This window comes from Trichosurus vulpecula, chromosome 2 (genome assembly GCF_011100635.1).
Source record: "Trichosurus vulpecula isolate mTriVul1 chromosome 2, mTriVul1.pri, whole genome shotgun sequence".
In the NCBI taxonomy this organism is placed as follows: domain Eukaryota; kingdom Metazoa; phylum Chordata; class Mammalia; order Diprotodontia; family Phalangeridae; genus Trichosurus; species Trichosurus vulpecula.
The window spans coordinates 153,441,123-153,453,058 of NC_050574.1; positions in this window are offsets into that span (position 1 = coordinate 153,441,123).

Sequence of the window (11,936 nt, forward strand, 5' to 3'; positions counted from 1 at the left end):
CCACGTAGCTGCACCACCCTGCTCCCTAGAATTGAAAAAAAAAACCACCAAGCAGGGCAGCAAATGCAGAGTGAAGTAAGCCCAGAAGTCCCTTTCTCCCTTCTATAAAGAAAGGCATTGAGAAGAGTTTGGTACTCCACCCTCTAGCCCTCTGATCAGCAGGAAAAGGAAGCTAAAAGAGGTGCTTGAGTAAGCAGAATGGTGATAAAAATCAGAGAGCACCTGCTTAACCTGGGAGGTGCATCTTGTTCCCTGGTGTCTGGAAAAAACAGACAATGTGGCAGATGCCCAGTGGATTTAATCTTATACTTGTGTCTTTGATACCTAGCACATAATGGGTGCTCTTAAATACTTGTTGTGTTATCATTGAGCTGTATCCTGAAGGAAGAGAGGACTTCAGTGAGGCAGAAGGGCAGATGGAGTAAATACTAGGGATGGGACAGCCAGTGAAAAGGTATGGAGTGTCTTGGGTGAAGATCAGAGAGGACAGTTTTGCTGAATTTCAAAGCATAGGAGAGATAATAATAATGTATAATGAGTATGGAAAATAAATTGGGGCAAATTTGTGAAGGCCTTTAAAAGCTAAACAGAGGAGTTTACATTTCATTCTAGAGGCATGGGAAGCCATTGGAATTTAGAAATCTCAGACATAAGTACTCTAACAGATACCAAATTATCAAGTTGCTTAGATTGGAGCAATAAGTTCCCAAGGGCTTTTTAATCAATGTAATAATTATTCAATTTCTTTCACTATATAGCTAAAATTAATTTTGGAAAATGCTACTGGTTGGAAATAATGAAATGAGACTTGCCAAAAATGCTAGCAGACAATAATTTTAAAAGCTTTTTAAGGCTATGTTTGAACCAGAAAGAGGCTATCCTCTCAGGACAGATGATATGATATTCATCTAAAGCAATGAAGAAGTAGAATTTCTCCGCTGCTGTTTTATTTTTTCTCTACCAAGGAGAATAATCTTCATATTGGAAAGGGTACAACAGTCATGGTCAGGAAGCAATGAAAACTCAGAATTGATAAAGAAATAACAAAACTTGAGTACCCAGAAGGTTTGATTGAATTCAGGTCTTAGGACACAGGTGACATGTTCCAGGGTATGGACAACTTTTGATATGATTGTGACAGCCCTGTAGGTATTCTTTGAAGGATTATGGGAAATGGCAGAGATGCCAGAGGACTAGAACTAAATGTGGTGCCATGGAAAGAAGGGGGGAGATCTAAATTCAAATTCTGGCTCTGCCCCTTATGACCTATAGGGCATTTAACCTCTCTGGACCTCAGTGTCCCTGTGTAAAATGAAGGTTAGCTTATAAGATCTCTTCCAGTTCAAATTACCACGATCCTGTGAAATGTCTTAATTTTCAAACACAGAAGTGCTGGAAACTATAGAGTAGTGATCTTAAAGCTGGTTCTTGACAATTCCAGCATAGATGATTAAATAGATTATAAGACCTGAAAAAAGAGGTGGTGATAACTAGGAGCCAAGATGAGTTCACTAAGATTATTACCTCCTGCATTAGATTATAAGAATATTCAATAGATTATAAAATTCTTGACAACCATATTGTACTAATATTTTTTAATCTTACCCAACACTTAGTGCAGTGCATTGTAGGTACTTAAGGTTTGTTGAATAAATGAATAACAATTAATTACATTTTCTTTTATGATATGGTTACAAACCTAGTAGGTCAGGAGACTTACAAAATAATGTATCTTTATTTCAACAAAGCACTGAGCAAAATCTTTCATGATATGCTTGTTGACGAGATGAAGAAGTATGGACTGGATGATAGTGGGGTAAAATGTACTACTGCAGATCCTCTCAGTCCTCATTCTTCTTGCCCTTTCAGGTAGTATTTAACACTGTTCCCCACCTTCTCCTGGATTAACTCGCCTCTAGGGCTTTATGTCATTATTCTCTCTTGGTTCTCCTACCTTCTCAGTGTCCTTTGCTGAATCTTCATGTCATACCTACTAACTACAGGCATTCCCCAAGACAACCCTGGGCTTTCTTTTCTCTCTCTATTCTGCCTGTCACTTGATAACCTCATGAGTTCGGTGATCATCTCTAGATCATCATTATCTAGATCTATGTATCTAGCCCTATTCTCTTCTGAGCTCTAGTCCCACACTACCAACTGCTTATTGGACACTTTCAACTGGATGTTCCCCAGGCATCTCAAATTCAATATGTCATTTTTCTCCCCCCCTCCAACTCACCCTTATTATTTCCCTATTACTATTGAGGTAGATCCACAACATCTGTGCCCTACTCAACACCACTCATATCCAGGCATTTGTCAAATCTTGTCACTTTTTACTCTACCTCTCTGCTAGTTCACCCTAGTTCAGGCCTTGTCACTTCACATTTAGACTATCACATTAGCCTTATAATTGGTTTCCCTGGATTAAGTATCTCTCTACTACAATCCATCTCCCACAGCTGCTGAAGTGATTTTACCCTAATATAAGGAAGAACATAATTTGATTGGATAATGTATGAGGTACAGAACTGTAAACACTGGAAATGATGATGCAGAAGCTAAAAAAATCACTTTTCTGGGAAGTTGTATGGAGGATTGCTGTGTTGTGTGTAGTGTAAGGTAGATAACCTTTAAGATATTTTTATTTCAAGTCAAAAAATATTTTATAAAGTTCTTATCTTTTTTTCTAAGTGACTAAAGAGTAAAAGTGATCGGAAGTTTGATGATCCCCAAAAAGCCAAATGACCATAAGACATTTAAGTATGATATTGGCAGGAAGACAAGAAGCAAATATAAGATGGAAAAGATCTGCTATGGTTTCTATAAAAAACTCTTCTCTATCAAAGATAGTGGAGCTACCACTTCTGGGTTCTGTCATCACAGTGTTCAGGGTATGTATGAGGAAGTCGCAATGGCAGCAAGAAAAATACAAACAGAACAGCCACACTAGCCCACATACACATATTAGAGGAGATAAGATACATAAACAAATATAGTTGGTTGTTGTCCTTTGTGCTTGAAGAGCACCAAAATGTCATTCCTATGTTAGGATCAAGGTATGGTGTGTCTGACTATGGCGGATCAGACCAGTATGGTCTTGGAAGGCTCTATCGCAGGCATAAATAGAACATATGAAACATTTGGAGTGGAATTGTCTCTAAATTCATGCATCTCTTATTTCTTTTGAGCTACTGCAATTCTACTTTACTCATAGAGATCAGTGCCTTCTTTGATGTGGGCACACCATGCTGGATGGTCCTGTGTCAGGGTCTCCCATGTCTAACAATCAATTCCAAAGTTCTTCAGAGACACTTTGAGAGTTCCCTTGTATCACTTGTGTCACTTCTTCTGGTCTCCATGTGAGTGTTTGCTCTGTGTGAGTTCTCCATAAAAATCTTTTAGGCAACTATATATTGGCATTTAAACAATGTGGCTAGCCCATCAGAGTTGACTTCCCTGCAGTAGAGTTTGAATGCTTGTCAGTTCAGCTCAAGAAATGACTTCAGTGTCCAGTACCTTATCTTGCCAGAAGATCTTCAGAATCTTCCTAAGACAATTCAAATGGAAATGATTCAGTTTCCTGGCATGGCACTGGTATATCATTTAGGTTTCACAGGCACACAACAATGAGATCACCACAGCGGCTCTGTAGACTTTTGGTTTGGTAAGCAGTCTAATACCTCTTCTCTCCCACATTTTCCTTCAGAGCATCCCCAACATTAAACTAGCTCTGGCAATGCATACGTCAACCTTATCATCTATGTGAAAATCCCTAGAAAATATACTACCAAGGCAAGTGAGCTTATCCATAGTATTCAAAGTGTCTCTGTTTGCTGTAACTGATGGTTCCATGTATGGATAGTGCAGTGGTGGTTGGGGGAGAGATTCTGTTTTCTTGGTGCTAACTGTCAGGCCAAATTTAGCACAAGGAGCAGAGAATCGATCCGTACTCTGTTGCATCTCAGCCTCAGAAGCTGCATTGAGTGCACAAACAAAAAGTCATGTACCAACTTCTCCTCCACAATTATAATTATTTATATGCAAATAATAATTATATATTATATAATCTATTACATCATATATAATATGTTGCATTATATATTGTTATGTATTATAAATAATTATCATATGCCAATATGAGGCAACATAAAATAAATGCTTGGAAAATGTCCAAAGAGGTATTTCTTTCAGTGTCAGGTGTTCAGGGTAAGCTTCATGGAGGAAATAAAATAGGTGCTGGGGCCTTAAAGGATGAATGGTGTTTTAACAGGAAAAGATAGTGGGGCATGGAGAGATACCTATGTCACAGAGGACAGAAGATCAACTACAACTCTGGAAAAGGACAGGGCCAGTTCATCTAGTATTGAGTAGTCCAGCTTGGCAGAATGATCATAGAATCTGTGCAAAGGAATAGTGTTAGTCCAGAAACACTTACTAAGTGCCTACCTTGGTATTTAGCACCAAGCACTTTGTTATTAAGTGCCAAACACTGTGCTAAGTGCTGGGGGAACAAAGAAAGGTAAAAGATAGCCCTGGCTCTCAAGGAGCTCACAATCTAAGGGGAGAGACAACATGCAAATAATGGTACAAACAAGAAACATACAGTGTAACTAGGAAATAGTCAGAGCAAAGATGTTAGCATTGAAGCTGATCAGGAAAGACTTCCTCTAGAAGGTGGAATTTTTAGCTGGGACTTGAAGGAAGCCAGCAAAGTCAGGAGGAGAGATGAGAAGAGAGAGCATTCCATACTTGGAGGAGAGCTGGTGAAAATGCCCAGATTTCAGAGCTAGAGTGTCATGTGGGGAACAGCAAGGCCAGAGTCATTGGATTGAAGAGTACATAAAAGGATGTAAGGTATAAGAAGACTGGAAAGGTAGGAGAGGGGATCAGACTGGTTTGAGCACCAGAGGATTTTATATTTGATCTTGGAGGTGATAGAGAGCCATTCGGGTATATTGGGGTTTGGGGGTAGCTTACATGGTTAGATGAGTGCTTTAGGAAGATCACTTTGATAACTGAGTGGAGAATGGACTGGAATGAGGAAAGACTTGAAAGCAAAGAGACAAACCAACAGACTATTACAATAGTCCAGGTGTAAGGTGAGGGGGGCTTACACCAGGGTGCCAGGGAAGAGAAGGAAAAATGGATGGGCCTTGGCAATGGGTTGTATGTGCGTGGGGAGTGGGGTGAGAGAGAGCAAGGAGTCAGGGATGACACCTAGGTTATGACCCTGGGGGATCAGGAGGATGGTGGGGCCCTCAATAGTAAAAGGGAAATATGGAAGGGGGAGGATTTTTGGAGAAAGATAATGAGTTCCCTTTTGGACATGTTGAGTTCAAGATATCTATAGAACTTACAGTTTGAGATACCTGTTAGGCTATTGGAGATGTAAGCCTAAAAGTGAACACAGAGATTAGGGCAGAATAAGTAGATTTTACAATCTCCAACACAGAGTGATCATTGAATTCATGGGAGCTGTTGAGATCACCGAGTGAAGTAGTATATAGCCACATTATTGAGCCAGTGGGGAGCTACTAGAGGCCTTTCAATCAGGATATTATGTGATTTTTCAGGAGAGGTCTGCCCATTTAAAAGTTATTGCAGCAGAGATGCCAATTATGGAATCTTCCCTTATGAAAACAGAGGTTATAAATTTCAGCCAAAAGAAATTATTACCTTTTGTCTAACCTGAAATTCTCTGGCCATCAGACTACAGGTGTATGCAACCTTCAGCTGGGTCCATATTTGAAGCCTTTCTAGCTCCTAAGACTTGACAGAGTTTGTACTCCATTAGTGTCATCTTCAAGGACCCAGGGTCATTTCCATGAACAAATGAAGCATGGGAGGAGGACTGTACTGTATTGGGACTTTTTATTTTTAAAAATCGCTTTCAGGATTCATTTTCAAGGAGAAATTGTCAAAGTTAATGTCACATATACTACATTCTCCCATTCAAACTTTTTTCTACCCATAAGGTGCAATTTATATGCTGTTTTATTTACTGTTTATACTATTTTTTATTTATAAGATTTAAACCTTATTGTACATTTTTACAATATTATTGATGAGACAGCAAAAGAGATGCCTTTTTTAATAGAAAATAATTCTTGACTCTTCATTTGTGGTAGTATTTGAAAAAAGATACCACTCACTGCATTGGTTGGAAAACATTTCTAGTTTTCTGTTTTCATTTGCAGGTTTCCTTTAGATTTAACAAATCACATGAACAGGTGTTGAAAACAAATTGATATGAAGAATTGGTATGTGTATGTTAGAGGAGAAAGTCCTGTTAAATTTTTAAAATCTCCATGGGCATTTCCAAAGGCAGGATGCTTCAAGAAACATATAAATACTGACTTCAATCACTTTTTATGAAGAGGTGATTTAGAAAATTTGTCTGAGTTTGGGTGGTGTCAGACCAGTGATGGTGTAGGTAAGGCACTGGCACTAGGAGAGAGAGGACTCCCAGTGCTCTTATGGAAAATTGGGGGAAGATAATGAGTTCCCTTTTGGACATGTTGAGTTTAAGTTGAATACAGGGCATCCAGTTTGAGATGTCTCTTAGGCTGTTGGAGATGTGAGCCTGAAGGTCAGCAGAGAGGTTAGAGCTGAATAAGTAGATTTGACAATCATCAGCATAGAAATGATTATTGAATTTATAGAAGCTGTTGAGATCACCAAGTAAAATAGTACATAGCTATATTATGGAGCTAATGGGGAGCTATAGGCCTTGCAGCCAGTGTAGTTATATTATTTTCCCCAATATGAAATCAGGGTAATGATGTGATTCCCCCACCCCAGTATGAAATCAGGGTAATTATGTGATTTTCTCCCAGTATGAAATCAGGGTAGTTATGTGATTTTCCTCCAGTATGAAAACATTTGAGAACCTCTGGAGTAAAATGTCATCTGAATGTTAGACAACATAGTTGTGTTTTTTGGTTTGGTTTTGTTTTTTCCAAATGTCTGGAAGTAAAAACAAATACCTGGACTTCCTCTCAAGCCTGGAAGACCTTGATTTCCTTTTTGGCTTGGAATTAGTGCAGCAAGAAAACCTGGTGGCCCTGGTGGTCCTGTCATGCCAATGGGGCCTTTTGGTCCCACATCTCCCATTGTACCCTTTATACCATAGATGCCAGGTAAATTAGGACTTCCTTCATTTCCTTTGCCTCCTGTAGAGAAGAAGCTTTGGTTGGTTTTCAGAATGTTCCTCTAGTTATGAATGCATAATAACCACTATCAAGAAGTGATTCAATTAGCCATCAGGGTTCCCTGCTTTAATTCTCTCTTCTCTTCAGTTCATCCTCTATGTATTTGCAAAAGTGACTTTTCTAAAGTGTGGGTCTCTCCCCTAGGACAGTAAACTCCTGTGGCTCACAATAACCTCTGGGATCAAATATGAACTCCTGTGTTCAGCACTTCCATCCCTTAACCACTTGTGTCCCACATACCTTTTGAGCTATTAGGCATTATTCCCTTGCACATAAAGTCCAGTCCAGTCCAACCAATTGATCATCGTACTAGTCATGATATTGCACCTCCCAGCACGATGCCCTTTGCACTGGCTATCCCCAAAGCCCAGTATACTCCCTTTCCTCAGATATGTCTCTTTGAATCCCTCAGTTCAGCTCAAGTCCTTGGTCCTCAAGGACCACCTTCTATGGGAAACCTCTTCTGATCCTGCTAGTGCCACCTCCCCCCACAGTTTACCATGTACTTATATACCTATCCCCCTCTACCCAAGTTTTCTTTAAGGAAGGGGCTTTCATTTTTGTCTTTGTATCCCCAGTGCCTTGCACATAATTTAGTAAATGCTTGGTGATTTATTGGTCATAAAGGCTAGACCTGGGAGAGACCTTAGCAATCGGTCATTGGCTCCCTCATTTATAGATGAGGAAATTGATCCATTAGGGGGTGCATTGACTAGCCCAAGGTGACACAGCTAGTGTGAGGTAGAATTGGACTCATACCTGGGTCTTTGAGTCCTAACTCCCAGTCAAGTACTATATTATGCTTTCTCTCCATTCCATGAGCTGGGCAAAACATAGCTTTTTCCTACCTCATGTGCTCTACCTCTTGTACCAGGAGGGGAGAGAGGGGAAGAAACATCCAAGTGATGCAAGGCATGGGCTTGGTAAGTTAGAAGATCCTTGATGTTCCACTGAGCCATTGTTAGGCTTTTCGTGGTAATATTGGTAAAATATTAAATGAGACCATGGTTCTTTTTATCTTCTCTGGACTACTAACATTCTCTAGGTCTCAGTTTATTCATTAACTAAAATAAAGAGGTTGGACCAGGTAATGAGCAACAGTGGCATGAAATGTGACTGGTCATTTGTATTTTGTGGCCTCAGATTATTAAAATTCTTCAATTCTAAGTGCTATTTTAGAGTAAGAACTATATCCTACTTATCTTTGTATCTCTTCCAGCATCTAGCATACGTTTACACTTAATAAATGTATGAACAAGTCACACTAAACTCATCTCACTAGTAGTCAAATCACAGTTCTGAAATTTTATACTCTGTGATGGTAAAGATAATTTAAATGTGAATACATGGAACTCAATTGTCCAATAGTTCTATTCAGAATACTTTGATTTTAAGCATATCAGAGTAAGACTACCCACAGAAAGATGGTCTTGGTGTTTGGAAGACCTGCTCCTGATGCATACCAGCTGGGTGACCACATGCAAGTCAATTACCCTCTCAGTGTCCCCAGGAAATTCTCAAAACTATAAATTGCAGTTGAGTTACTATTGGTGGTAGAGTTGGATGTTTCCTGTACTGATAAAATCACAGATCTATAATCCTCTCCCATTGCCCCTGCCCCCCAAGAATTTTATCAGGTATTAGAGGTTATTTCTTGAAAATATAGAACATGAGATTTAGGGGAGAAGAACCTTTTACCTTCCAAACCAGGAAGACCTCTTGGACCTGGAAGTGCCCCTAGCACACCTGGGGAAAAATTTCTGGATATTAGCATTATATGTATCCTATATATCCATGTCATTCATTTTAGGATTGTATCAGAAGGAAATGTAACTGATAAATCATTATTTTCCTGTTTCTTTTGGGGAGAGACATTTATTGTAAAAAATATACATAATAAAATATTAATTCTCACAATGGCTGTATTAAAATATGTATGTCTCATCCTGTACCCTAAGCTTATCACATCTCTGTAATGGATAGCATGTTTCACCATCAGTCCTCTGGAATCACAGATAGACATTGTATTGATTATAGTCTGTATAGCTTAAAAAGTTGTTTGTTTTTTACAGTGTTGCTCTTATATAAATTTTCCCCTAGTTCTATTCATTTCATTCTTAATCAGTTTACAAAATCTTCAAAATTGTTCATTTTTACAATATCGATGTTGGGATATAAACTGTTTTTCTGGTTCTGCTTACTTCATTCTGCATTAGTTCAAGAAAGGTTTTTTTCTTTGTCTTTTAAAATTTTTTTTCATTAATGTCTTCTGTTTTTACATCACATAGTATCATATGTATTCCCCCTTCCCCTCCCTGAGAGCCACCCATATGACAAATAGTGGTTTGTTTTTTAAAGAGGAAAAAAATCAGTATAACTGATCAATACATTGAGAAAATCCAAAATATGTAATACCTGTGGACTTCCCACTTCCACCAAGGGGTAGGTTGGGGTTGTTTTGTTTTTTTTTTCATACATCTGGACTTGAGTTCTGCTTGATCTGTATAATTTTGTTACATTTACTTTTGAATTTTTGGTGTGTCATTGTTCTTTCTATCTATGTCTTTTGCAAATCAATTTCCTCATTTCTCACATTCTCTAAATTCATATAGTTTATTAAGTACATTCTGTCACTCAATATATTTTATGCTGACCTCCTTGCAGTATGAAGTACATTGCCTGAAAATTTCAAAATAAGACAACTTTCTCCCTGCTCTCAAAGTGAGCTATATCACAATATAGGAAAAAATATAATACATTGGGGTCAAGGGCTAGATTCTTCTCTGGAGGAAGTCTCTAGCCAAGCGTCATGGTCATAAGTCATGCTCTGGGGTTTTTTCAGCCCCATCTGATACCGGGTCAGTAGAAGATTTTCATTCTTAAGAGTAGAGGCCAATGGAAAATATAGGCCACAAAGGCCCTAAAAAGGAGTTGGTGAATATATAGATGTGGCATCCTCTGTCTGTGTCACAAAACACTATGTCTCCTACCTCATAATCCAAAAAAGATGCCCATTTTGTAGAGCTTCTCTCTTAAGAGCATGCAGGTTCTAGAGAATGCAGGCCTTATACTTATTTTTTCTTAGACTCAAAAGCTAGTATCCAGGAGGAGGAGATGGTGAAACCTCTCCTCTCCAATTCTACTTCACGTATCTTACAAAGGCCAGCCTCCCAAACACAACCATTTCCCAAAGTCACCATCCCATAATGTTTCCCAGTCATGAAGTTCTGAGTTGTTAGGCCAGCACCATATAGATTAGATTTCTCCACAGTATAATATATCTTTTTCCATATATCTCTTTCTCTCAGTGTTTTCATATCTGTGGACAAGATGATTCCAGGATGGGCATTTTCAGGATCCAGATGGATTTCCTCGTGGAATTTTGTCTTGATCACTTTTCTCTGATTCATATTCTTCATCAAGTGAGGTTTAAGCCTTTTGAAAGACTATGCCATTGTCCCCCTGATTGGGCTGGAGAGTCATCCCAGTAAAAATTCTCTGGCACTCAGGACATGGAAAACTTTTCCCGGAAGCCCTATGAAGATGCTGAAGAATACATTCTTTGCAGAAATTGTGACCACATTCTATAGACATGACACATGTGGATAAATCTAGGCAGATGGGGAACTTCAGCTTGTCTGAGACACTCAGAGTGAGAGATGAGGCCATGACTCTTTAGGTGCCTCTGATTTGGGCCTTTCCCTATGTTTGGAGCTCCAGGTCAGTTTCCTAGTTTTCTGTTTCACGGCTGTTTCCACAGATGAGGGTAGTAATGATTACAACTTCATCAAGCATCTGAATAAGCAATCACTATGTGCCAAGAACGGTGTTAGGTGCTGGAGATACAAAGACAAGAAAAGAAAACCAGTCGATGCCGTCAAAGAGCTTATATTCCAGAAGTTGGATATTATTCAACAACAATACTAAAGTTTTTCAGCAGTGAAATAAGTGCATTAGAGGTAATATGGAAGTCATACATAGTTCTCCTTTTTCTCCTGCCAGACCAAAAAATGCATCCCTACCTTGTTTACCTTTTTCATCCATTGGTCCAGGAGATCCTGGGGTTCCTGGAGGGCCTAGAAAAAGGACATGTCAATCAAAAAGAAAATGTTTCCTTCTTACATATATTCTCACGGACAAGGAAAGGGTTTGTTTTAAAATACTAATTATTCAAAGTGCAATTAGGTGGCACAGTGCATAGAGCATGGCTCTGAGTCAGGAGGACCTGAGTTCAAAGCTAGCCTCAGATACTTATTGGCTGTGTGACCCTGGGCAAATCACTTAGCCCAGATTGCCTCAAAAAAGGCTAATTATTCAGAACCATAAATGTATAAATGTTAATTCTGTATTAATATAATTACTATAAATAAGTGAATATTTCCATGAAGATCTTCATGTTGGAATTTCTGAATTGATGGGGATTTCACATAAGTGTGTATATAGTTTAATACATTTTTTTCTGAATCTTATTCTGAATAATGGGTACTACTCTCTAAAATTCTGAGCCAGAGACGGATGAGCAATTAAGGGAACAGCCACAATTAGATACACAGAGATTATGACTTTAGGAGACGAAAAAAGATCACATTTGCACTCAAAATTTTCTACCTTATGCCATCTTATAGCAGAGTTCTAAGGGCAGATTACAGCCAAAATTAAAATGAAACCTGGAGGTTCTTTCATTCCTGGAATACCAGGGAAAGCTTTGCATCCTCTAAATCT